The 27826-nt window shown below is 40.2% G+C and overlaps 1 long non-coding RNA gene across 3 annotated transcripts; it reads left to right on the forward strand.

Moving 5' to 3' along the window:
• The first annotated feature begins 166 nt into the window (after window positions 1-166).
• Window positions 167-27826, forward strand: LOC117244127. 3 transcript variants are annotated; one of them, XR_004496629.1, is made up of 3 exons: window positions 167-255; window positions 329-412; window positions 27527-27826. It is a non-coding gene; the product is annotated as an uncharacterized LOC117244127 (long non-coding RNA). The 3 variants fall into 3 exon arrangements; XR_004496627.1 differs by lacking the exon at window positions 27527-27826 and adding an exon at window positions 19298-19625; XR_004496628.1 differs by lacking the exon at window positions 27527-27826 and adding an exon at window positions 12651-13972.

Here is a 27826-nt window from a genome sequence, read left to right on the forward strand (position 1 = left end):
CTGCACCAGAGCCCTGAGAGCACCAATCAACTCTGTTGGTCCTGATCAGCTTCACCTGGGCCCCTGCCCACACCCTTCCCACTCCTTGGGCCCTATTTAAGCTCAAACTTGGGATCTGTGTGGTGGTTTTAGGTTTTTTTTGTAGGGATGGTGGTCTCTAGCTGTGCTTTCTGATTGTCTTTAGTGCTTAGCCTGCCATTTTATCTCCTAGCTAGGTGGGACCTGTGCCTGGTTCATCTTCTTGCTGTGTTTGAGGTAGGTGATGAGTTTTGTTGTTTGTAACTGGTTTGTGTTGCTCTGGTTAGTTCTGTGCTGGGGTCTTCCTCAGGTCCTGCCTCAGCCCTGCTCAAGCTTTTGTTGCTACCTGATATGAGAAGATGGATAGATGAGGACTGGAATGAAACTTTGGGAGGTGAGTGTGGTAACTTTAAAAGTTAAACTTATTTTTTCTGATGCTTTAGTGACATTGGGAAGCATCTACCCTTGCTTTAAAATCTCTAGATGTGGGAAATTCACAGTTTTCTGCATGAAGTAGTTAGGCTGAGTTTTTTTAGTTTGATTGGCCTAAGCAAGGGGATAAAGGTTCCCAGCTGGCTGCTCCTCCATCCTGTTTCTCTGGGATGTGTGCTTGTCACAGGCTCCTGTCACTGAAACCAACAGGATTAGAGAGTAGGATTTGCTTCTGTACTTCAGAATAGTCTGTTCAGAGGAACAGATTACTGGATACTAACCTAATCTTCTAAAAGAACCATTCCTCAGCCTGCAGAGAAATGGAGATTACTGGTGGTTCCTCAAGAGAAGAGAGCTGAGAAGGGAGATATTTAATGCTGTCTATAGCTAGAGCTTTTTGTGTATCTTGTATGTTTGTCCTGAAAGCATGAATACAGGTGTCATATTCAGCTCAAACACCCTTTTGCAAAGTATCTGATTTCTGTGAATTGCTATCAGCAGGCTTGTGGAGAAATCAGATACAGAATGTAGATGTTCTAGTACACCTAGGCCAGATGCAGTTAAAGATTTTGGAAGTGTTGCAGTTTCACTTCTCATTGGATTTACCCAGCTGCTTATGGTTGGATTCTAATTAGCCTCACTTTGTATTTTTCTGCAGGGTAGCATAGCAAACCTGGCATAGTTAATACAATTGCCATGCTGCTTTCACAGCTTTAGCTGTCAGCCTGCTTTTGTTCTGAGGAAACAGAAAGATTGTGAAAATCCAAGCTGGAAGGAGGGAAGGAGTTAGAGAGGATATTTGTACCTCTGAGCATTCATGCAGCATGAAAAAACAATGGGAGTGTGTAGCTCTACTTCATATGGATAACTGTCCTGTAGAAATAGTTCTTCAGATCAAAAATTTCCTTCTTCTCTGGCTGAAAATGATCATCTTTCTCTCTGCCAGTGCCTCTTGCTGTTTTGTAGCAGTTTGCAATATGTCTTGCTGTCTTTGAGACGCTTTGCAGTCTCACTTCAGTTGTTGGTTTCTCAAAGCATCCAGGGGAGTGTGTCATTATGAGGGGTTTAATGAAGGTAATGGGGAAATCAAACAGTTTCTTTTGCAGCATCTCATTTTAAGAGGCTTGAAAAGGCCTGTGTGGCCTTTTTATATAAAATACTGTGTGTACACCCCAAATACAAACATACTGTTGTCCTAATTACCTCGCTAAAAGTAGCGAAGCTGATGCAAACAAAGAATGACCGATGTAGCCCAAGGCATTCAAGTTTGTCTGAGCCGAGTTAAATGTGCTTCCTAGACTGTTCTAACAGCTCAGTTGTGTTTTCTGCATTTCATTGTGGTGCTTTATTCATTTGGACACAGCAAATACCTCCTGCTCTTCCATTTCTGATGGACTAGTCTTCATGTGAGGACAAAGGTTATATCGTTGTGTTTGGTAATAAGAATTTTGTAGTCTATTTTTTATTTGGAAAGATTTCCCTGACAGGGGCAGGGGGCTGGTTGGAAACATTCTGGGTTTTTTTTTTTAAATTATATTTTTGTGTTCAGATGTACTTGATGAGCTATATAATACTAAACAGAAGCTGAGGGATTTTCCCCATGTCTTCCCTTTATTCCTACTGGTCACAAATGCTGTACACATCACTAGTGCTTTGTACAGATGACTGCCTTTGAAAACACCTGTGTATCAGAATAACCTAGTGAGGAATGTTAATATTCTTGCTGTAATAATTAAAAATTGTAGTAAATACCCTGTGCCAACTTATCCTGAATTAATGGTGTTGATAGAGAAAAAGTTGCTAAGATTGAATTTGTGGAATTTCTTGGTTCCCTGTTAGGACTGTCAGATCAGGCCCCTCTTTCCCATCTGATTAAATTTCAATATAGGAATTAGAAGGCTGGATCTGACAAATATCTGCCAAAATAAGGGTTCTGTTTCAACACAGGTTAATAATTTCCTGAGGAAAGATTATGAGTTAGGGCTGTGTATAATATTTTTTTATGTTAGAAATACTTGGCAACAATAGGGGCTTCTGGAGCATTTAATTTATCTTTAATTATCAGCAATGGACTTATGTGAATTTATTTATGCATCTTTGAACTTGTTCATAGTTCCTGGATCCTTTAGCAGGAGTTCCAGAACTTAACTATGTTTCATATTACAAAAGTAGTTCCTTTTTTTTTTGCTTTAGCTCTGTGGTGTCTCAGATTTAGCACTGTAAGAACTTAATAACTCTTTTTTTTAAATTTCCTTTCTATTTAAATATTTTGTAGACCAAGTGCTGCTCCACTGACTGTGGTGGAAGCTGTGCTGATGTTTTATAAAATAGAAGTAAATTCCTGCTCTCCATGTATTTCCCACCTCTCTCCCAGTTAGCTGGCACTGTAATATGTTAATGACAGCTTGGAGCAGGTGTGATTTCCATTTGTGTGATGAACCAGTTGTGTACTTGTCCTTTGCAAACGTGCTGACAGATTGGGAATGCATCCAGTTAGACAACCCATGTCCTCCTCAACACTTGCTTGTGTTGGTGGATGCTGAGTTCCAGGCAATTAACAGTTTGTCAACAGCTGATTACAGGATGGCAAATTTAAGATAGAACCTCCTGCTGAGTGGATTTTGCCTCCCTTAGGATATCAGTCCCCTGGTAATGATACTGTTTTCAGGCTGAGATTGGTTTCCTTGCTGCTGCAGAGCCTGAACAGCAATTTTGTTGAAGTCTTGGAAACTCTGAAGGCTTTTTAAATTTATTTTTTTAAAAAAAAAAGGGAAAGCAACACTAGCACTGAAGTGTCTTGGTGACAAATCAAGCCTTAAGTCACTATAGAAAAATACTATTTCACAAAAAGTGAAGGGGCTGTTTTAGTAACTGAGTCACAAGAGAGATGAGGTTGGAGAGGGCCTCAAAACACCCTGTGGTCCAGCCTGTCATGGCAAAAGGAGCAGAGCAAGACCCTCAAGGCCCTGTCCAGCTTGAAAACCTCCTGTGATGGTGTCTCCACATCCCTGGAGGGAAAGGTGAGCTCTCTTGTGGGGTATAAGCTTTTACATGAGCATTACATGTGCTTCCTCTTTAGCAGGACTGCAGGCTTTTGGGAACTTGCTTGTCCTACTTTTGCCAAGGATTTATCCCAAATGTGCAGCTGTCTCTTTAACCTGAGGTATGTCTATAGCAGCAACAAGAGTGGCTGGCTCTTTCTCCTTTCATTGTTTGCTTCTAAATATCTGTTTAGCTATATCCATATTTCTAGAGACCCTTCACATTTTCCTTCAGCTGTTTTCTGATGCTGAGATGATGTTTGGGTTTTTTTATCAATGTGTGCAGCATCCTGTGTTTATTTGTAGTGTTTTAGGGTGTGTTCTTACAGATTCAGTTCTCTGTAAGGTACAGGGACCAGGCAACTCATGCATTTCCTTAGCTTGTAATGAGAGACAAATAGAGGCACAGAGTGCTTCAAGGATAAATAGTAATAAGTTGTCTTGACACTTCCATTTCTGCACTTAATGGAAAGCACTGAGAGCTGTATGTGAGCTAATGCTATGGCAAATATTTCTCTCAATGTAGGGTGGGGGGAAAAACACCACCAGATCAGAAAAGCAGGATTCAATGCTCACTTTTTCCAGGAATGCCTAAGTGCCCAGGCTTCCTGGGAGGATAATCAGTCTGAGTGAACATCATTAGCTGACTCTGTGTACAAAGGAAAGATGGTTTTCTCAACTTGCTTTGCTCCCCAGTTGTAGGTCACTAGCATAAATGGAGTGTACAGGCTCAAAATGAGATCACTGCTTTTCTGCTCTGCCTCTTCCATGTTGCCAGAGTAGAAGTGGGAGAGGGGGGAAACTTAAAGCCTGGAACTGGGATGGCAAAGGAAGACTCTCCATGGATATTTCCTCACTGTAAAAGGAAGGATCATAAGTTGGAGGCAGAATGCTGAACATTAGGCATCACTCCAAATTCTATTGTGTTTTAGAGATACTGCTGGAGTTCAGGCAGCCTCTCAAGGCCAAGTTTCCTAGAGAGCTTTTTTACATCCATCCTTCCATCTCTCCATGGCTGAGGCAAGAAGTGGGAGCTATCATCTGTGTGATTCCTTCCTTTCACTATTTATGCCATTATTACCTTCACCTGGCTTGCTTGGTACCATTTGCACTGTGCTTTTGTTTGGGAGTAGCACAGGGAAGAGAGTCTAGAAGGAATGTTGAAGGGAAATATGCAAAGAAATAATTTAGAATTGTTCATCAAATATGATCCCAAGTGTTTTAAGATTTATTCAGAAAGCTTAACATGAAACAATTAAAAATGTAAGATCAGGATGCCCACATGAAAGTGCATTAAACAAATTTGAGTGTACTCTCCTTCATGGATAAAAACCCCAAATATGGGGCTAGACCTCTTTCAAGATCCGTCAGTTCCAGAAAATATAGTATCATTCTAAGCATTGAGATTTGACTTGAGTTTTTTTTAAATGCTGGGAAATTTTCTGCCTTGATTTTGCTTTAGTAAGAGAAATGTGTGTGGTGGTGAACCTTATTTCAAGTCACTTGATAAGTGTGCAGCCCAATGCTCTCTTTATTGGGTACTTGACTGATGTCTCTCCCCTGCTCTCCCTCTCTTCCCCAGTTCCTTATGGCAGAAATCACTTCTGCAATTTACTTTAATGGGACTTTTCCAGGCCAGAGACAGTTGCTATAGGACAGATGTAAACCTGAATGATGTGTCATGCTGCGTGCTTGATGAACTCTGTTCAGAGACACCTCACCTTGACACAGCTTCACTGACTGCAGCAGACTTTCTAACATTCCTATTTTAGTGGCATCAAAGCAATGGGCTCTGTATCATTACAGAAATGAGACTTAAATTTTCATATGGACTGGACACTTTTTTATATTTGCTTTTTTTTTTTAACCATGTGTTCTGGGGAGTTGGAACTTCATGGAACAATTCCTCGTAAGTCTTGAACTGCAGTTATAGTTTGACTTGAACCACAAGGAATGTAAGAATCTTACTAAAACTAAATAATGTGTTGCTAACCTGCTGTTCTCCTCTTGGGATATATTTGAGCCCAGTACTGGACTCTTGGTGGCTGTCACTCCAATGCATATTTTGAGTTTCTTTTGCTGCCTCTTTAGAAGTAATTGACTTGTCACCTTGTGCCCTTTTATGTATTATAAGTGGCAAAACCGACTAAAAGTGAAACTATTAAAATCACAAACTGAATTACCTGCCTGCATCTTCAGCAGCATTTTTAGTTAGTTTTGAAAACGAGGGGAATAAATCAAATATAACAAAATGTGCTGTGTCTGGATTTTGGAAGTTACAGCTTTTCACAGTCAGTCTGTTCTTGGCCCAAGAGAAAAATTCAGCTGTACATAAACATGGAAATAAAATTACTTCTTGGGGGCCCTGGTGTTAAACAGCCTATGTTGGCTGAAACTTGGCAGCATCAGCCTGTTCACCTCATTTATGGAAACAAGATCTGTCATTGTACTATGTGAAAAAAGAGCTTTCTTTCTGGAATCATCTCCATTAATTACCAGGTTAAAGATCAGATTTCCTTAAAATGAGTTTGGGCTTTGATAATTACTTTAAAAGGAACAGTTCTATGCTTTTGTCTTGACTTTTCTTGTCAAAAAACTTCTTCTTAATGCATTATTTTTAATGCAGTAAATTGAAGGAAGAAAATGCTGAAAAAGGCATGGTGACAGGTTGAGATTTGAATTATTGTACCTTTTTTGGAAGGAGTGAAAATGCCTGTGTTGCTCTCTGCCACCAATTCCCTCCATGATGTGCCTGGAAGCATGGAAAATGCATTCCTGCCTGTTTCTTTTCCTTTGAGGTGAGCAGCCAGGGGCATGGAGACAGTAGGAGTAGGAAGACCTTCAAATTGTTCTTCTACCCTCTGGCCCAAGAGTAGGTGAGCAACCAGGAAGCTCCTGTGGGAATAAACTGTGGTTTTAAAATGCCCTGTGAATAATGAGCACTTTGTGTCCTGCATCTCCTTGAAACCCAAGAGAATTAGGCTCTTAGCCAGGTTTAAAAAGGTAATCAGGCTGAGCATTGGAAATCAGATGTTTTCCTATGTGAATTTAGGTTCTGAAATTTATTTTTAAATCAAGCACTGTTGACTTTGAGTCTGTTACACATGGACACAAAGGAGAAGGAAACAAAAAAAATATTGGAGGCTTCAATAAGTTTTGAGCTGTAAAGCTTCTGCAGGCTACTTGTCAGGCATGTTCCAGCTGTAAAATAACTGTTACTGAAAATATCTTAAGATCACTGTATAATTTAGTCAGCTTTGAATGTCAGATCATACAATGGAGCACATGTGCATATTTTAAAAGAAGAGAACTGGTAAAATTAGCCTGTTTCTGCTGAGATGCTGCTTGAAGAGATGCTTGCTTTGAGTTGGCATTGTCTCAGGTGTGTGGCAGGGTGGATGGAACTGCATGAGGAGAAAGAGCTCTGCTCCCTTCTGGCATGGAACAATTCCCCTCACATTTGCTTCCCTGTCCGTAAATGGATGGAAGAGCACTGATAAAAAGCTTTCTCTAAAAGATAAGAGCCAATTCTACACTCCTGAGGGTTTTACTGTTGTACTTGAATCTTTTTCTCATTAGAAAAGAGTGTTATTGATTAGCAGTGATGTGGCCATTTAGCATTTTTAAGGTAGATGCATATTATATTCTTTCAGTAGTTGTGATTCTGGGGGCACCATAATTCAGCTTTCATTGTTCTTGAAATACCTCTATAAGAAATCATTTAAAAAAGCTTCAGTACAGAGGAACTGTATTTCAATGCTTGAAAAAGTATGTTCTGTTTTATTGACATCCAAATGCTCAAAGCATCCTGTGAAAATTCATCATTTCCTAAAAGCAGCTTTCTCCAAAAACTGCAGTCAGTTTTTGGGTAAATGTAATAGCACATTTACTGAATGACATTGTTAGGCCCCACATTTTCTGAAAACCAGAAACTCTCTTTGGAAGAAGCAATGAGTTTTTACTGCTTCTCTCCTGCAAATGGATGGCACAATTCATCCCAGATTGCTCCAAGTGATCCAATTTTCACTGTTACTAAAGACAAACAGTCACCAGTTCCCTTCATGGTGTTTTCTTAGTTGAGCAATCTGGGACTGATAGTCATGCTGATGTGCTGAGCTCGTGGGAGAAAAGAGAAATACCCACTCCAGTGAAATCCTGTGTGCAGATGTTGGAATGAAAGGAGTGCTGAAAAATGCCAATTCTTTCCTTTTAGTCTACTTTTTGAATATTCTATCAGTTCTGCTTGATTTGCTGATGAAAACAAGTTCCTGCATTACACACTGTGGATAAGTACTTAAAAATGAATAAAAATTGGAAAGAGAGATGTTGCCTCTGAACATCCAAGGAGAAATGAAAGCCAGCAATGCAAATCTGTCCTGTCAGAGGCCTTGCTGATGAAACAATAGCTGTTTTTAATAAATCACATTATCTTCAGAAGGGTAGTGGAGCTTAGGGAACTATATTTTAATTGTGAATATATTAATTTATGTGCACAAAGCAGTTGCTTAAATGGGAATATCAAAGCATTTTTTCCAAACCTAAGTGAATAAATGCTTGTTTTTAATTAAGGGATTTGAACCTAATTCCATTCTGCCAAGGCTGCCATGTATTTTAGGAAAAGGAGAAAAGCACTCAAATGGTGTAGGAAAAAAAACAACCCTGGAGCACATGGGAATATATTTTATTTAATTTTTTGGCTCTTGGATACTTTTGAAGATTTGTGTGGGAGAAATAAGGGAATGAATTTTAGGTGTTCTACAAATCTCAAGAACAAGAGAGAGGAGCCAGGAGTGGAGCAGGAGGGATCAGGGTCTGATCAGACTCAGAATTGTGTTTTTTAAATAGGAAATGTATTCTGGATGCTTTTATTCTTGCCTTTTGTTTGTGTATCCACAGACACCAGTTTAAATTCTTAGCAATTGCTACATTAGTATGAGTTTCCAAGGATTTTAATATTTTGGGTATCACTGACAAACTGTAGGTCATAGTTGCAGCTCTCCTAGATTGGCCATAGCCCTGCCAGTGTTTTAGATTGTGAATGTTTAGGTGAACTGCAATCTGCTAAGACTGAAGTTAAATACTAGTTTTTAAAGCTTTGAACTTGTAATCAGTTAGACCTACAAAAGAAAAAGATTATGGGGCTCAAAAATGAGTTTTATTGGGTTTTTTTTGTTTTGGATAATGATAAACTTTTTAAAGTTTAAAAATTCCTTTATAGAAAATGTACAGGTCCAAACTACAATGATTGAAATTAGTGCTTTGAAGGTCAGTAAATTAGGCCTATCTTCACAAGGGAAGCTGAGATTTGATAAAAGCATTTCATCCCTAGATGATGTTATTTCAGCTGTGAATTGTCATCAAAGTGCCTCAAAGTCATTTCTCCCTGGTCTTTTACATAATCAAAGGTGTCTAGTGGAACTTTGTCTTGTATTTTCATTTTAGGCTAATAGTTACCATGATTCAGGGCTCATTCAGAAACTGACATTTCTGCCAAAAAGCCTCCGTGAAATTTTTCAGTTAAAGACCTGGCTTTTCCTTGAAAAATTTACCTTCTGGTGGGTTTTCTTCCAGAGTCACAGCAGCTCTGTTAGTTCTGGATAGCAACAGTGTTCAGTGTTTGTGATAGTATGGACTTTTTTTGACTACTTAGGCCACTGCAGTTGGAGTTGAAGGACTGTCATACCTAAAAATAGGAGAATGTTGATTCAATAAGTGTGAATAACAATTGGGAATTCTTGTTTCTCACCTGCTCACTGCTACACCCAGAGAAATGCAGTTCAACATTGGACCTAAAAGCAGGTTGAAAGTACTGAAGGCAAGGCAGCTCTGTGTGCATGAAAAGAAGAGAGGCCACTGGAAAATGTCTTTCAGTGGAAGTTCCCCAGAAGGAAAACCTGTTCCCACTGATGTGTTTGTAGCAAACCCAAAGGGCAATAAGTGGTTCAAGCAGGCCAAGAAAACAACAAAGGGAATTTGAACTGGAAGCAGGCCGGCAGAGTGATGGATAGCTACTGGATTAGTCAGTGCATGGAAACTTTATTTGGCATTCGTGTAGTCTTAAGCCTCAAAGAAGAACCACAATGTTCCCTTGGGAGATTATTTTAAGATCCCAAAGAATGTATGTGCCATTCCTCAGTATCGAGCAATTTCATCGTGTGCTCACCCAGCCTGGGTTTTTTTAATTTAGGAGTGAAAGTGCAGAGCATCCCCTGAATGCAGAGCTATTGCTCTTCTATGAGGGGGATGAGAAAAAGAAAAAAAAATCTCATTTCCACATCCACAATAAGTTATTTTCCCTCAGGATCCATTTTGCAGCATACTACAGTCTTTGGATCTCTCACTTATTTTGTAGTCATGAGCTTTCTACCACTAGAAGAGGGACTAGAGATCACATTTGGCATAATGCCATTTAGAGGAAATTTTTTAGCTGCTAATTAGAAATTTAATTCAAATTAATTGTAAAACTGGTTTCAAGGTTAACTTTCAAATGGATTTCTTGAGGCTTACTTTTACAACGTGGGGATTTTTCAGGTTTTGTTGTTTTAGGAATATATTGCTTGCATAATCAAATGAAAATGAGGTTTGAAGTGCAGTTATGCATAGTGTCAGCATTTAGACATGAATATCTGGGCATTTATGCTATGAAATGTCACTTTTTCTTGTGCAATACACATCCAACAACAGCTAAATTAATTATGCCAATAATAGTTTGCTATTAGTGTATAAAAACTATGTTATTGTGGAGATGATGCAAAAAAATAAATGAAAAGATTCCCTAAGAAACATCCACACAAGTTTTTTTTTTCCATGTTCTTGCAGGAATCAAATGGGATGTAGAAGCAAGCATTAAGTGTTCCTCTGAGCCATGCATGTTGTAAGCCTTGTTTTACCTTCAGATACACCTGATTCCTGAAAGCAAAACTTTCAGTCCCCACAGAGTGCAGAAGTTCAGTTTTGGGAGTTTGCTTTTAAGTTAAAATTTGGCAAATGTGCACACTGTTCCCTTTCCTTTCTCCACTGGTTCTTCTGCAGATTCAGTGACTGCCTGTGCCCTCTCCAGCAAGAGAGGTTTCCAAAGTGTGGTTATTCTCTGAGTGGCTGTATTTCCAATTCTCTGCTGCTGTGAATGTCAGTGGCTCGAGCAGAGGAATGGTATTCTAGGCAGGCAGTGTACTCCTCAAATGTAATGTTTGAGAGAGATATGTGGATTTATGATTCCAGGACAGCTGTGCTAATTTCCAGGTGCTGAATAAACTTCCCATTCTACATTTCAGTAGGTGAAGGCTCTCTATGCAGGACAGATACCCAGTGGAGACACTGTTCTAATTTTTGAAATCATGAAAGGCTTTTGACACTTGCTCTATTAATTTTCCACTAAGGACAATGAGTCCTTAAAATAACTGTTTAGCTAACCTCTGTATGGAAGGGCTCTGCCTGTCACTGCTAAAATTGGAAGCACTCATTGTGCTAATGGATTTTGGCTCTTCTCTGCAGCTTCACCTTTATCTCTAAAGCGTAGATGTTATTGTTTGAACATTGGTTTTCTGAGTAAAAAGATAAAATGTACATTTTAAATTAATCCTTATCTTCTTTGCTGCCCTCTTCCCTTAAAGTTTGCTCTTGGAAACTCAGAGCTGCTGAATGACAGTGCAGTTGCTATTGTGAGACCCTGTCAGCTGAATCACCACCACAGAGGCTTTGCCTGACTTTTCCAACATAACTGTCCCTAGGCTGGGGCATATTTTAGTTTGGCTTCCCTGAGTTTTCACTCTCAGGACATAACTTTATTAACCCAGCTCACAGAGTTGTGTATTGTGAATTGCTGAGAGGTGCATGGGCTCAAAGTTTTATGCTGTTGGTGTATTACCAATTATTTCTCTGTGTCAAGTATTTTATCCTATTTTGATTTTTCCATTACACAAGTTGAAAAGCTGAATATGAAGGCTCAGGAATGTTTTGATGGACAAAGTTAATCACTTGGTGATTCAAGCCATCAAGCCTGATAGATCAAGCTTCAAAGATGTATTTACTTCTCAGCCTCAAATCCTAAAGTCCCAACTGAAGTGTTAGCAGCAGACTTCAAAGTAATTTCCTGACTACCTTTGAGGGGACAAAAAATCAGCTGCAGCTGTATACAAGGAGGGTGAGCTGAATCTTGGAATTATGCATTTGCATGCGATAAATTTTCATCTGGTTTAAGATCTCAAAGGTTTTGAAAGGCAAAAAGATTTCCCTTTATATTTTTTTATAAAATTGCTTATCTTCCACGTGTCTCTATGAGGGGGAGAACATTTGTTGTGGAACAATCTAAGTGTATTCTGTGAAAAACCTGTATGAAGCCATCCTAGCATGACATTATTCATTGACTCAAGAAAAGTTAGATAAAAATATAGAGGATGAATCTGTTGTAATTTGGATTAATGGTTATCTAAACGTTATTTTTACATCATCCATTTGGAACAAAAAAAATCCCAAGGTGTGGCAACTGATGAAAAAATATGAAATTAAGTTATACCTACTGTTCCTGGTGCATACTCTGAGACTGTCTCAAACACTCCTAATGCCTTTTTTCTCCAAGATACCTCTTTGGAAGTGCTGACATGTTAATATTAGGTCTGACAAACTTTTTTTCCCTCCCTTTTAAGTAAGTCTTTAGTGCAAACAATACTGTGAGGAGTGTTGCTGGTTCTGTCTATGCTGAGGCCTCATTTGTTAATTTCTGTTATGTCACTGTGGAATTTCTTTCACACCTGGTAGTATTTAGACAATCAACACATGGCTGCTGCCTGATGGATTTCAAAGTGTTGATATGAATCTTTTGGGATCTTCTGGGTCTATTTATAGCAGCACTGGTTGGCTTTTGCACAGTGCTTATGGATGGCTCCTGGAACGTCCCTAGATATTGCATCCAGGATGTTCCCACTTTGTGTGGATGGGTGGTGGTATGATGGCCCAGGAACTGAGGAATTTGCATTCCTCTTCTTGCATCCATGGTGATTTTGACAGCACAGCTCTCACCTCTGTGTGCTCAGATCTGTGACAGGACATTGACCACTTCTCGAAACTCATAAAGACCTTTTTGTGAGTATAGGTGGAGGTGATGCTGAAATCAAATGGATGCCTGTATGTGATTGAGTGATAGATCCTCTGTGATTTCAGGAGGACCAGTGCTATGAAACAGGACTTTCCAAGCTGACTTTGACTGGATTGCCACTGATAAAAATATCAAATCTGAAATGGCTGCAGTACCTGGAAGGGGCAAAGGCTCACGGAGCAGTGTTGGGATAACCTGGGCCCTCTGCAGTACGTGTGCCTTGGCCATCCATTGCTGTCACGAAGTGGAGAGCTGGAAAAGCAGCTCCCTTTGGAGCAAAATCCCCCACTGGCTGCTGTGAGGTGCTTGTCATCAAATCCTGCACTGTGTGAACAGAACCAGTGCATGAATAGCTGGGCTATGAGCATATTGACTGCTTTAGGTGTGGAATGAGCACTCGGTTTCCAAAGTGAACCAGAGTACATTTCAGCAGTGCTAGCAGTCCCTTAGACACTATTTACAAAGCCTGCAGCTTCTGTGATACTCTCTACTGTTGACCCCTCCTTTTAATTGTGCCTTCCCAGCTCTTCTGTGATAAAAGAGCACTGAATATCCACTGTTCTTCCTGGAGCAGAAATAATTTGGAAAGGTTGCAAGCAAACTGCCTTAAATGTGTGAGCAGGCAAAAAATTTCTATTGGCATTGAGTAAAGAACTGCTTGACTTCTCCTGTGCAGAATGTATTTTGAGACACTCTGATAGAAAGGCAAACAGAAATGGCCCCATTATGGTGCTGTTCATTCTGAAAAACTCTGCTGTGACCCTGTTGCACCAGGAAGAGCAGCTGTTTTAGAGTCCCTTGCCCACACAACTAAAGCTGATGGAAAGATGGATTTCTTTAGAATAAAAATGTTCCTGCCTGCAGTTCAGATGGTTGATGGAGCAGATGTCATGTTTTGACTGCAAATCACAATAGGTTTCAACTGGAAGCAAACCCAGCCTCCATGGGTTTGTTGTGATAGGAAACTTTAATTCTCCAGTTGGATGTATTAAGATGCTAAGAGTAGCAATTGAGCTACTATTTGATTCTTGAAGTTTAACATCCCAAAGAAGAGGTACAAGCCCTTGACCCCTGGGTAGCTATGCATGTCTGTATTGGATGCTTTTCAGTTTTCTTACTCTGAGATTATTTTCTGAGACACTTAGTGAATGTATATACATGTTTTCATACGGTTCTTAAATCTAAATATCAAGGTGCAGTGTGGGCTGATGGCTGGCTGGGGAACCAGGAGCTGCAGGCTCTGGGCATTCCTTGTCAGCCAGGCCCTGTCCCACTGCCTCTGAGGACATCAGGTCCCTCTGGGGACAGGCCATGGGATGTCAGTCAGTGGATCAGGGTTTGGATCAAGGAGCTTCACAGCCAGGAATGGGCATGGCTGTGTGACACAGCTGAGACAGACCCCAGGCAGGGGATGAGGGTGAGAGCCTCAGCTTAGGAGGGAGCTGAGGGCAGGAGGGAGGGAACCTCTCCACAAGGTATCTTAGCAGAGCTGTTGAGGCAGCTCCAGGCTTTATTCACAGAACCTATGAGCCTTTGGAAGTTTAGGGAGGAGGGAGATGCTCTAGGTCCTGACATCAAGGGCCTGTGTAAACAGGCAGAAAATAAAAAGCAGGTTCCCTGGGATAACATCATGCTTCCTCCTTGCACAATGTGTAGAGCAGTCATTATTCCAGCAGCACAGGCACTTGGGCTGCACAACTTTGCTTTGCTAGTATTTACTGTACACAAATCATTGTTGTAGCTGTACTAATGAGCTGCTTAGTTAATTAGTGCAGCTAAATGCATTAATTAGCCACTCAGTCAATGCGGCAGCTCATGTGGCCTGGGCAGCCATTGGCTTCCAGGATGACAATCCTGTTTCCTTCAGGGTTTATCACAGTCAGAGGCTGGAGGGGAGCTCAGAGTGGCAGTGACCCACAGCTGACAGCAGTGGGTATGACCAGGGTGAGAGGTTTTGGATGGGTTGGAATTAGCACACCTGACTGGTGATACAGGTGTTGGACAGGCTGAATGGCTCCTTTCAGTGGCACTGTGCTGGAGCCAGGAGGGGAGCTGGAGCCCAGCTGCATTTTATCCACACCTCCCACCATATTAAGACTATTTTGTGTTTGTAGACCACACAATTGTTTGACAAGCATGTTCTCAGGCAGTACATCTCAAAGTATAAATAAAAGTGCCATATGGTTTGTCAGGAAGGTCTCTGCCGCCTCTTGCACATGCTGAGTCAGAAGGATATTGCGTGCAACCCTTGGCACGTGACAGGAGAAGCATCTGCTTTGTGACATGAAGACATGTGAAATGTAAGTAAATCACTTGGGTTTGTATTACTGGAATATCCATTGGCCCTGTTTGTGTTGGTGCTGCACTCTGCCAGGCAGTGCACAAACAGAACAGAGTCCCAAATCCAAGTGCTCAAAAGCCTCTCCATGCTGGATTGGAAAATGTATCAATATGAAAGCCTCTTGCATTACTGCACTGAGATCAGCTCAGAGTGCTATAAAATATTCAAATATTCTCATCTGCTGCAAACCTGGCCTAACTCAATTGAAATCAAAGCTATCACAACAAGACTTATCTCATTAAAATCAATGCTTTTTTTCTAGTGTCCAACCTCCTCTACGTTGCAGCTAACAAGTCTGCAAAAAAATACATTGAGAATCAGCCTTTCCTTAGCAAGCCTTAAGAAAGCAGCACGGTTGTTTTAGATGTTATTTATTAAATATGGCTTAATTAAAAACTGGTTTAGCTGAGTTTGGAGCCTGAAACAATTCCCATTAATTCCTTTGAGAATATTTTATTCAACTTTATTAGCAATTAAATCTAGCCCTTAACCCTTTGGAGACTGCCAACAAATTGCATATTTGGGGAAAGCAGTTTAGTGTTCATTGGTCAGCTATCTGGAGACTGTGAATGTTCCAAGGATTAAATAGTTTTTGGTTTTTTTTTGCCACTGGGCAAAATTGTCTGCCAAGTTTTCACCCAATGCCCGTTAAGCTGGGATTTATAAACTTAAAATGCAGGAATCAGGGCAACCTGAGTGACTCAGCTGCTCCTCTTAGTCCTCATTTGAGCTGAGATGTATGCTGTAAGCAAATTAAAGTATTAATTGCTAGTATTCCTTGAAAATGGTGAGGTTCAAATCCATTCTCATAGCTGACAAGAGGCACATCTCAAAGGATCCGTGTAGTTTACATTACCTGACTCTCGGGAATCCTCTGGAGCAAAAGGTCATGAAGGATTCATTTCCTTTGTGGCACCAGCAGTGCCCAGCTCAGGCTGCAGTGCACTGCCAGCAGCAGATGGGAGAGGTGCTGTTCCTGTCTGTGAAAGGTATTCTGGGCACTTGGGGTGACACTTGGGATGAACATTCCCTTCTGAGCACGGCACTCAGGCTGGAGTGGTGTTTCCTTTGCCAACAGCTGCAGACTCAGAACACCCTGCAAGGAGCACCAGTCCAGCTGAAATTTAGCAAAAGTCTGAGAAAGATAAGCCTAAATAATTCCTGCTCTAAAGGTTTGCCACTCTGAGGCTGAACTTGTAGCAGCTGTTAACTACAGATACAAACCGAGGGGAGCAGGGAAATTTAGGAGGAGCTCAGGTTCCTTTCCAGCCCATTTCTCCTGACAGGACAGCAAACCAGATGTGTGGGGGCAGGGCTGTGGAAGGTAAGGATGGGAGGAGAATTCCTGTGTCCTGTTCTTCCTTTCCAGCACTCAGAATGCCTGAAATTCATGAGATGTTTAATTGCAGTGGCAGAGACAAGAGCCTTCTGTGACTGCTGTTTTTTACTAATGGTGTGAATGAGGGTCCTAGAGAACTCATGGGAAATAGTCCAGAGCTGAAGCAAAGTCAGGAAAATCTACCCCCAAAATTTCCTGCCACTGATGGCTGCCCAAGAAGAGAAATTTAAGTTGGTAGAGGAAATATTGCTCCTGTGTGGCTCCCCAAGTGTTTATGGTCTTATTTTAGAAATGGACTCCCTCCTGGCAGCCAGAGCTGCAATTGTCTGCAATTATAAACACAATTTACTGTGCATGATTGAGGCACCAGATTTGCTTGTGTTATCATGCAAGTGAAATAAAATCAGAGCTTCCAAGATTATGCTTCCTTTCTTCCAGGATTATTTTTTTTATTGGCCTTGATAGCCCAGAGAGCTTACTGCTGGAGACTTCTTCCCACAAACATTTGTGTTCTTGTTGTAAATTCATTCTGGTGTGTTTTGTGTTGTTTGCTGCTCTTCCACTAAGTTGTCAGAGTTTTTAATATTAATAGCTACTTCCTTCAGAGCTGTCTCTCCATGTGACCATTGTGGAGATGATAATTCTTGACAAATAACAAGATACAACAATAGCTGTATCAGAAAGGAAATCCTTTTGATAAGACAGAGCTGGAGATTTGACTACTAACCAGCAAATTATGAGACTGTGTTTCTAGCTCAGTCTGGCCCTTTATTTAATCTTGGGCAATTTAATTCACTTCATTTCTTTCTGTGCCTTGCAAGTGTGGGGATAATGCCCAATCATGTGGTAACTTGTTAACTCCTATAAAGTTCTCAAGCTGTGTTGTTGCATAGTATTGAAGTAGAACTTATATAATCAGAACAGCATTATTACTCCTATTATTAACTATTTTTGCACTTTGTCTAAACTGAATGAAAGCCAATTAAGTCTTGCTGCATGTGAGCCTTTCACAGTTCATACTCATATATAATGCATAATTCATATATTAAAGAAACAACTTTTATTACCATGCTAAGTGCAAGCAAAGATAGGGGAGAAGAAAGATATGTGTTTTACAATCTATTAATTCTGGGCCATTTTAGAGAGCAAAATACTGAGTGGATTACTTAGGCTAATATCTGTTCTGCAGGCTGCTCAAGGTCATATATAATGGATGATGGACCTTTCTGTGTGTGATATGCATTATGCATAGTTTTTGGACAAGTTGTAATCAAGTCTAGGAATTATGCCAATTCATTATTGGAGAAATTTATGGCATTCAGCACTTACGTGGCATTTTTACATTTTTCAAGGGGGAATTATAACTAATTAACCCTTGCATGTCTGCAGAGTACAGTTGTCACAGGTGTGAAAATATAGTTACAAGAAGCTGTTTTTGAAAGTTAATACCAAAATCAGAATTAAAGCTAAAGTTGTTTACCTTTTGTAATGTGATCCATTTTATAGGCCTTCCTTTATCTCCAAAAAGGAGTTCCCTAAATGAGTTGAATCCAAGGATATTATGCCTTATTGGAGGGTTTGACACCCTGGATATTAATATGAAGCTAGAGGTGAGCAAGTCAACTTTAAATGTAGATCACTGGGTTTTATACTGAGAACATCCTGCTTAGCAAGGACTCACAGCTGCCAGGAGAGTGGGGGTTTGTTTTTTTAATAGATTTTCCCCTTTTGATTGACTTGTGGACTCCAAACACATGAAACCGTGAACTGCAGGTGATGGTGGAAAGTTGGAGGCTGCACCATGTAACAGGAAAGAGGGATGAGGGAGGTAGAGAGAGTTCCTTGGCTAAAAAATTTGTTATGAGTCATTATTGCCTGTGCTTGCCAAAATCTTCTGACAGTTTTCTGTTTGCTAATTACCTATGACTCTTGGAATGCAGCTCTTATAGAGCCAGTTTGTCTTCTCTTGTCTTTCTGGGGAAATAACAATTATGGATTTACTGAACTAACTTGTGCTGTACTACCAAAGTGAGAAAGAACAGCTTTAGATGAGGATCCTCGATGCTTTATTGTTCTTGTGCTCAGCACCAGCAGCCCTGCCGCTTTAAAGTAGTGCATAAAATGTTCTGAAAACCCTCTGGAGCTTCTTGCTTAGCTCACTTCTCCAAAATGCCCTGCTGTAGGCTCAGGACTGACATGGGAGTAAAAGTCTGACTTTGTGCTCTTTGTGTGATTTCACTGTATGATTGCACTTGCCTGTGGGATTATATTCTTTGTTACCTTCTATTTCTACTTGTTTGTAAATGCTCATAAGTGTTGTATCATTTGTGACTGCTCTGATTCTTTTCATCTGTGAAATTGTGTGAGCAAAGAGCTCCGAGAAGTCTCTCACAGTCTGTATTTTGCTTTTCAGTCAATGTATCTTTGGAAAATTGGGGCAGTGCAAACCAACTGTATTGGGTTCTATTTTGCTGTTTTATTGAGACTGTCACTACCCCTCTCTGGGAGGACATTGGGTGAATGGCTTTTCTTCATTAAATGCTATTCATTCTAGTCAGCATGGCTGTGGCTATTCCTCTTCCCATTCAAGTCTAATTCCTGTTTTCTTACAGATTAGATTTTAAACTAAATTGCATGGGCAGAATAAAGGAAGTTGTAATGAAAGCTAAAAGGCTCAGGTTTTGATGTGCATTTGAGGTCACTCTAACCCCAGGTGCTGATTTCAAGTTTGAACAATGAGAGAATGACAGGATAATGTTACTGTGAAAGCATAATTCATCTGGCTATCTTTCACTTCCCCACACTATTAGGCCTATTAAGAATCTGAAACACTCTGAAGAGGCATTAGGAACTGTTGATGAGAGAAGTTCCCATCAAAGTCCATTAGCATAAGTGAGTGGTCAGAGTAGCTGGGTCTGACATATTTCATATTATTTTGCTGCAAAAGTAAGTTTGAATTTCTGAAGAGCTTTCAGGCTCAATCTTATTCAAGATGATCTCACATGGCACTTAGCATTCCCATTGCTTTTCAGGCACTTGTGTGAGGAGCAAGCATTCTGAGAACAAGGCAGGCATTCACTTCAGTAGATAAAAGGAAGATGGGAGGAAGGAAAAGACCTGAAGCATGGCTGCAAGGGAAGACAGATTCCTGGATGATCAGCTGTGCATACAAAAGGGCCTTAAAATGGTCACTAGATTTTCTACAGAAAGGAAAGAAAAGCTCCCTTTCTGCTGTCAGAACTAGTAATAGCTCCTTGGATATTGGAACACCACATGGATGCAGGAAACATCAGAACTTTGTGGTTTAATAAACCTGATATTAGCCATGGTGATGCTTAGCAGTTCAAAGCAGGAAAAGGAAAAATCTTTAGCTTTTTAAAGAAAATAGAAATTAGAGTAGCCAATCATAATACCCTGCATTATTGCCTGCAATATACTTCACTTCAACCAATTTTGTTTATAAATGTCAGTGTCCACAAAAAAAGAGTGTGGTGTGTGGCTGGGCTTCCCAAAAGTGCTCAGAGCACACTGGTTCCAAACTGATTTTCTGGAAGTGAGGTGGCCTGCAGTCAGAATGACCAGGAAACTTCTGAAGTAAAGGCTGGAAAAGTAGTGTTAAAAAAAAAAGCATAAAAAACTTGCAGCATTGAGGAAGAGACTAGAACTGGATTTGGCACTGCCAGGAACTTTCCTGTGGTATCAAGACCTTCCCTCCCACCTGTCCCTGGCTGAGCATCCTTTGTGGTGAGCACCAGGAGTAGCTTCCAGCAAGGTAGGCCACTCTCATTTCAGGGTGTGGCCAGTAGGGATCTCCCCTGGTGTGGGGTGTTTGCGTGTTGGGATGTGTTCAAATTATGGATTGTGATGTTCTGGTGGATCACCAGTGTGAACACAGCCAGTGGAATGTGGAAATCAGAAGGATTTTAGAACTCCATGCTTTAAAGCAGATTTAAGTTGAATTATAGCTGCTTGCTCTCATCTTTGAGGTGGGTAGGATGGTAAATCAGACACCGAATAGTTTTAGCTCAATTTCAAAGAGTAGCTCAGCATGCAAAACAGAGCTAAATTTCTCCATGCAGTCTAGGCAGTTAAATACCTGGCTGTGTTTTCCTTTGGATATTTTAGCATTGAGTGTTCATGAAGACACAGACCTTCCTAGGGGATCCTGAACTGGGTTTTGGAGGTATTGGGAAATTTTTGGTCAAATCACAAGGCATGTGCTGATGTAGTCCAGTGTTTGCTTGATCCCACTTAGCTGCACACAGGCAGATCATTATTTTGGGCTGTTTTACAGTGATTACAGCAGGTTTTGTGCTTAGTTAAACCATGCAGTGTGAACAAATTCTAGAGGAAAATTCTCTTCAAATAACATATAAAAGGATTAGGAAATGTAATTTTTACTTTTTGTGATGGAAGTTCAGAAGTATCTAACAAAAAAATTCAACATTTTAATTGTGTATTTAAGCTGTTTAGACTCTAGGCAAACTTAATTTTTTTTGTAATTATGTATTAAAATTGTTTGCTAAAGGAGGAGAAAGGTTAAATCACTGGTATGTTAGAAGGCACTGCTTATTCATGTCAGCAAAAACTTGTGAAATAGGGAATGAAACTCTAACCTTGATAGCTGACAGTAGAACAGGAATCTCTGTAATCAGGCTGACATTTCTTTTCCAGTTGGTCTTATCATTCTGCTAAATGACATGAAACTGGAATGGTATCTTCTGTGGATTAGCTGCTGACTGGAGTCTCAGTATTCCATATGAACGTGGATACTGGAGAGATAAACATCCTGCATTTTTGAAGGGATGTCACAAAGATGACAAAAAGCAATATCAGTTACCAAATGTTATTCTAAACTAGGATATTCATCAATGTAGATAATTTTTCTTTCTCCCTGTTAACATACAATTTCATAGATTTAGGTTATCACAGAAATTGTCCCTTCAATGATTGCATATGATGAAATATTATATATTTCAGTTTCTGTTCTTTCAAGTGTAATAAATGAGTAAAAGATGGGCAAGAACTTGCCTTGGTCACTGTTTCCACTTGCATCCAATGAAGGATGGAGATTCTCCTTCAGTGTTGCTCTGTTCCTTTGTACCAGTTTGTATCACTTGGTTGGTTCTTGGCTTACCCCTAAGTGGCAAATTAATGGTGAAAGATCTAATATATTACAGGAGGAAAACTTGTGGAAAATGCTCATCCTCTCACCTCTTGCTTCCTTTATGAAATTCTGAAAGCTGCGTGTGCAGGCATTTCCCAGACATACTTTTACCATAGCTCTTTGCTCTTGCCATCTCACAATCCTGAAAATTATGGGAGTTACTATCTTCAAGTAGTTCCTCTTGCACAAGCTCTGTCCCTACAAGCACCATTTCTTGTACCTTTGAAAATACATGTGTCAGGAGTTTGTCATGTGAAGCCACTTATGGTAGAGCCTGATTAAGCAGTTGGGAAATGTGCACTGTTAATGGAAACAAGCCCTGGTTATCCATCTTTTCTTTCTCACTTCACGCTGCTTCTATGCAAGGCTTGTCTGCTCTAAGTGCCTGTTGACTGACAAGGTATCCACAGCAGATTTGCATTGACTTCTGACTTTGACCTGAAAGCTTCCTTAAGGACAAAGTGATTTATGAAAAACAGCAAGACTGGAGTCCAACCTAAAAATAATATATGTTAGAATTACCCTACTAAGACTTTGATGATTTGAGAATAAGCTTGACTGAAATGCAGGTGCCATTGCTAGGAGACTGATTTCTGAAATACTCTAGTAATAATTCCTTTTGTATTTTAGGAGTATACTGTAATTAGTAAGGATCTTTTTCTTTTAACCTAATCTATTGTGCATGACAGTTATATTTGTAATACAATACTTGATGAATATTCATATGTGACTCCTCATAAAGTTCTCCTAAAATCGATACTAAAAGGCTGAAATTGTTTGAGAGGTGGCAATTACTGACTGCAAGGAAATTATTCTCCACTGAACACTTGCAACAAGAATTACTGCCAAAATGCTGCTGATGGAAAGAGTATTAAATAGTGAGTGTAAATCACAAAGCTATTACGGTGGTTTATACAAAATAGTTCACTAATGGATCACAAACTGTGGCAGTTACATTTATAACGAGCAGGCTCTTGAATTTAGACAAATAATAGGGAGTTTTATTGCATGAGAGCTTGAAGATCACTATATTCCTTTATTACTGGGCTGTTTAACAGTTACTAGTGAAGCCTGTGAATTGTCTTCACTGGGTGAATGCTCCCTTGCCTTGGATATTTGACTATGTTGTTAAATCAGGCACATCTTTGAGACTGAACTCTTGGGGGTTGATGCAGCATTGTCAGCTGGATGTATTTTCAGGAGTGCACCAGAGCTGTTTTTGGCCACAGCCAGCCAGAATTGTTTAGAGGGCTGGTGGGGCAGAGCTTCCAAAGGCAGCCTCTCCTTTACCTGTGGGCATCCAAGCAGTTTCTACTTGCTGTGGTGAGTTAAACTTGTACAGAAGAACATCAGGTTTTCTCTTGCTCACTGATGTGAGGATGGGCAGATGGTGTGGAGATACTAGTTTGCTTTAGAGCTTCTGGCAGCATTCCACATGCACTTGGTTTGGTACCCTCTCTTTGTTCCATGTGGAGCTTAGCTGTGTCAGAATAGTTGGCTTTTAAATTACAAATTTGAGGGGGAATTTGAGTGTATTTTGCAGACAGTCAGATTTTTATCCACAAAGCTGCTTATCTGACATATGAAACACATTTTTGACTCAAATGTGCCATCCAGGTAAGGGAATCAGAGCTAATCAAGAATGAGCAGTAGTGCCATGGGAAATGAAATTGTTATATTGCATTTGTAATCTTTGTGTGTCTGGGGAAATTCATTTGTATGCCATGGCACAGACAAAGCACCCCTGGTTTGCCCATGTCAATCCTCGTTAGCTCTTGAGAGCCTTCATGGATTAAGTACTGCAGCAGAACAAATCCATGGAGTGCAGCATGGTCTCTATGCATGTAGCACACCCATTTCTGAAAGTCTGCCTTCAGGAAAGGCACAGAAATGTCTGTGTTTATTGCAAACAACTAAATACCCAAGAACAGGGAATTAGAAAGAAAACCTGTCCAAAGACATAAGGACAGCAACTCCATTATTTCCACAATATCTTCACTAGAAACAGTTTGCTCTGATAATGTTGTTATTTTTCATGCACAGCTGACCTTGCATCATTTGGCATTAAGGGACACATAATAGTCCTTTAAATATTAAATAGTATTTTCATATACAGAGACCTGTTGGTGGTATTATATATTATGCATAAGCAACCTTTCCTTTTTCATTTTCCACCTATAAAGATGTTTCCCCCTCTTGAATTTGAGATGACAGGTTTTTTTCTGAGTAGCTGTAGATATAAAATACCTAGCAGCAAGATGGCTTTTAACTCATTTTTATAGCACTGCAAGGCAGTATCTTTGTAATAGCCTTTTCTCAGACACAGAAATGCTGCCATTAGAGGAGGGCTGTGCCTGTCTCTCTCTTAGAAAGGATATTGTCTTTCACAGGGGCTAAAACTCTTCATTACAGCTTTATATATACAAGCAAAAAATGAAGTCCTGTCTGTTTGGTAAGCTATGAGATGTTTTAAAGAAAAAAGTGATGCAGAAAAGCCTCTTGAAGCAAAACTGTTGGAAGCAGTATGGGCCAAATTCAAATAGCTGTTCCATGTGGTAGGTGCTACCCAAGCATGAATCCTCCACTTTTGCCAAAATGTCAAGTAACTCCAAATCCATTTCCCAGTTATCTTAACAGGCAGCCTCTCACTCAGACTTTAACTTGATTGGTGAGACAAGAATCTCACCAATTTATTTGGGAACACAGACAAAACTTTGCAAATACAGCAGCTGTGCATTGCTAAGATGACAACACGAGAGGTGCAGCTCACAGGGAAGATGGGGCTGTGGTGAAGGGTCAGTTGCTGCCTCCTGACAAACCAGGAGGGAGGAGATGAAGAACTGATGGGTTTTGTTTCATTTGGGAAGTGGTGGCTGGTGGTTTCCTGAACTAACAGCTTTATAAGCTGCTCTGAGCTGTGATTTATCTACTGGTCTGTGCTGCAGTCTAGCTGGCTGGTTCTTTAATGGCAGAAATGAATTTTAAGAGGTTGGCAAAAGCAGCTGTAATTGGGCTTGAGGATTTAAGTGTTGCAGTGAGGGAAATTAGTGTTCCTTCTGTTGGAAAGGGATAATGTTGCAAATAGCTTGATTTAGAAAATGAAGAAAAATTTCAGTGGGATGTCTAGGAGGAATACTTGTATGTTGTGCTGAAAACAACATTTTTAGTTAAATATAAGTAGGAGTGTGTACATGCATAGAGGGCATATGTGTAACACTTATTTTATCCACATAAAGGGGGAAAAGCCTACCAATTCCTTTTTTCATACCTCAGAAAATTCCATATCCAATGTTCTTGTTAAATATCTAACAACACAGTGTGCTGAGAAAATACCATCCCAAAATGCTAATTCTTGCAAAAGATGTGTGCCTGAGAACAGATTTCAAAAAAAGGTTCAGCCACCAGCAGTGTCTAGTTTTATGCAAAATGTGGTTTTTTTCAAATGAAAGAGTAAACTGTATTTGTCAGATAATGATACTGTTAATTTTGGTTAGGTGGTCTTGAAGTCCCTTCCAAGCCATTTTACAAATCAGAAACACACAAAAGTAGCTGGGAGTACAGAATACACTGCCTTGCCAGAAACAAGCCATGGATCACACTGGAAATCTGCCGCCCAGGCCACTCGGTGCCTGCAAACCAGTGCTTCCTAAAGCTCTTCAAATTCAATGCCCACCCTCCCAGAGAGATAAAATCTGAGCAGGAGATGAGTGAGAAGTTGCTCAGGCTGGTGCAGCACTGAAGAACAGTGATGTGCCCACCCTGAGAGAATGGAAGATTTTTAAAGCTCTTCCAGCTGAAGTCTGTGGAGATGCACTGGATTCCAGAACAGTTCAGGAAGGGAATGAAGAAGATTGGTGCCCCAGTGGCACACTGGAAGTCAGCTTTCCTACCAGTGAGTGACAGAATGTTAGAGCACTGCTGGTTCATCCTCCTGGGGCTCTGAGCAGTTTCTCTAGTCTTGGATCTTTGCAGTTTGGTTTGAACTTGCTAGGTGACTCCAAAGCTTTTCCATGCTCCCAAAATAACTGAAATTATTCCCCTCTATTAATAATCTGGTATTAAAACACTTCTAGCACAAAGTGAAATGTTCTTATGCCAAGTACTGGGGCATGGACTGAGGTGTACAGGGATTTCTCCAGTGTAGGAAGGTGATGAAAAATTAAGTAGGGGGGTCTTGGGTGCAGAGACTTCACCCACAGAAGAGACAAGGCCACAGAGCTGATCCTGAGGGCATGGAATCTGGGGAAGGAGTTCCTCACCTTCAAACTTTATGTAAGTGAAAGGCCTTTTTTAAAAAATAATAACGAAAAAATAGAGGGGAATGATTTTCTACCAGGGAAGCAAACTAGTCCCAAACCAATGCCTGTACCTCCACTGCCAAAACTTGGTATATTTTTATATTTTTCTGCAATAAAGCTGACATTTTTTAGCAATATTCTGTGGTACGGTTAGATATTTGTTATAGCTTGCAAGACCCTTGTCAGGTAATAGTTATGTCCATTTTTTAGGTGATTTTCACTGATGAACAGTGGTAGAGGAAGGCAAGGAGCTCTGACTCTGAAATAGCTGCTTGGCAGGCTGTAGAGCCTACCTCTGTGACAATACAGACATGTGGTAGCATTTTGCATCTCCTGAAAAAATGGATTCTAATCATTAATGTGCATGTGAAAAGGCCTACGTTAATGGTCTCTCCTATGTCCCATTTCTGTCTGTGAAAATCACCTTTGCTGAACAGATCCTGAAAGGAAATCAGTACCTACAGCTCAGTGGAAATCAGTGAAGTGCCAAGGAGGATCAGTGCTGTGTGTGATCAGGCACTGGGGTTTGAAGCAGGACTCTATTGCATTGGCTTTGTAGTGATGAGCTGCCATTACTGAATTTGTGGTGACTTGGTTAGGAATGCCAAGCTGAAGTCACATTGCTGTTTCCCTTCTATTTTAGGTGGCATTTCTAAGTTAGTTTGCAAGGTAGCTATGCTTTAATTTAAATCCTTCAATAATGGCTCCTATTGTGCCAGTTCTGAGATGGCATCAATGACTAGGATTTTATTGACAGACTTGGTACCAGTATATTAAACACTACTCATTGATTGATATTTATATAGTGCTACTCACAGGATGCTTTTTCTGCACTGCTCTGTTGATTCTTGCTGTTGTATCATATCTAAAACATCTATTTTTTTTAATCAGTGTTGTGAGGTGTGTAGGAAAACAGAGAAACAGTACTTGATTAGGTATCCTGGAAATCTGGACTTGGGTCTCAGCTTATCAAAGACTTCTTTTAAGATCATGTTCTCTTAGGGCAGTGATAATCCTTGCTCTGAGCACACTTCCTTTGTGTCACTGAGATGGTAACAAACAGTCCAAACTGCTAAAAATGTATGTGTGCAAAAGGAGGCTGAACTCCTGCTTGAATCCTGGTGCACTACAAGCTTAGAAATCACTTTATCATATCCTTGGCACTGTAAAAGTAAATAACATCTATTATTCCTTGTTTTCTGAAATAAATAAAAAGATACTTCTTAAAATTGGTATCTACGTTCAGATTAATTTTATAAGCAGCCAACCTGCTGGTAAATGATCTGAGATTTCACTGTGGTAACACTGGTGGGGGCATGTTAAATCAAATGAGTACCTGTGCTAAGTGTTCCTTATGACTGCTGCAAATCTCACTGTGTAGAGAAATCAAGAGGTGTTTTTTATTGCAGCCTGTGACATTGACTCACCTTTGTTTTGCTCGTAGTTCTTTAGCTGCTGGCTGCTCTGAAACATGAGGTTTCCTTACAGTAATTGCTTTTCCTTATTTGAGATTATATGTTGTGATCTTTTATGTGTTTACAAGACTACTGGGAAAATGGATGTTGAAACTTAAATTCATCATCAGCTGTTTCATCAAAACTGTTGCATAATCTCAGAAAAAAAGATAATTACAAGATAATTTACTTGCTTTCAGAGCGCCTTTTTGAACTTGCACCAAAGCTCATGGAATTACTTCAACCAAAGTATGATTGGGGCCTTTCAGTTTAACCTAATAGTCCTTTTCTTTTCACTTTTCCAACCTAATAGTCCTTTTCTTTTCACTTTTCCTGGAACAGGAGGACTTTTGGCTATTGTGGAGGTGAATATCTGATCCAAAATGTGAGTAAGGCAACCAGCACTTTGGTGTGATCCTGCAGTGCTATGGAATAGGGACAGTGGCTGTTCCTCTTCTTCCTCCTCCTGGCTGTGTTTTGCTGATAAATATCAAGATGTAGCCCATGGTGGCCTTATAAAAAGTATCATTCCTTCCCCATTTAACCTCCTCCCTTTCTCTGACAATGTCTCAATGCCTCCTGGTTGGGAGGTTGGTAAATGATGTTTCTGATTGCTCAGCAGGCATCCTGTTAGAGCAGATT

The sequence above is a fragment of the Parus major genome, chromosome 3 (assembly GCF_001522545.3).
Source record: "Parus major isolate Abel chromosome 3, Parus_major1.1, whole genome shotgun sequence".
Lineage (NCBI taxonomy): Eukaryota > Metazoa > Chordata > Aves > Passeriformes > Paridae > Parus > Parus major.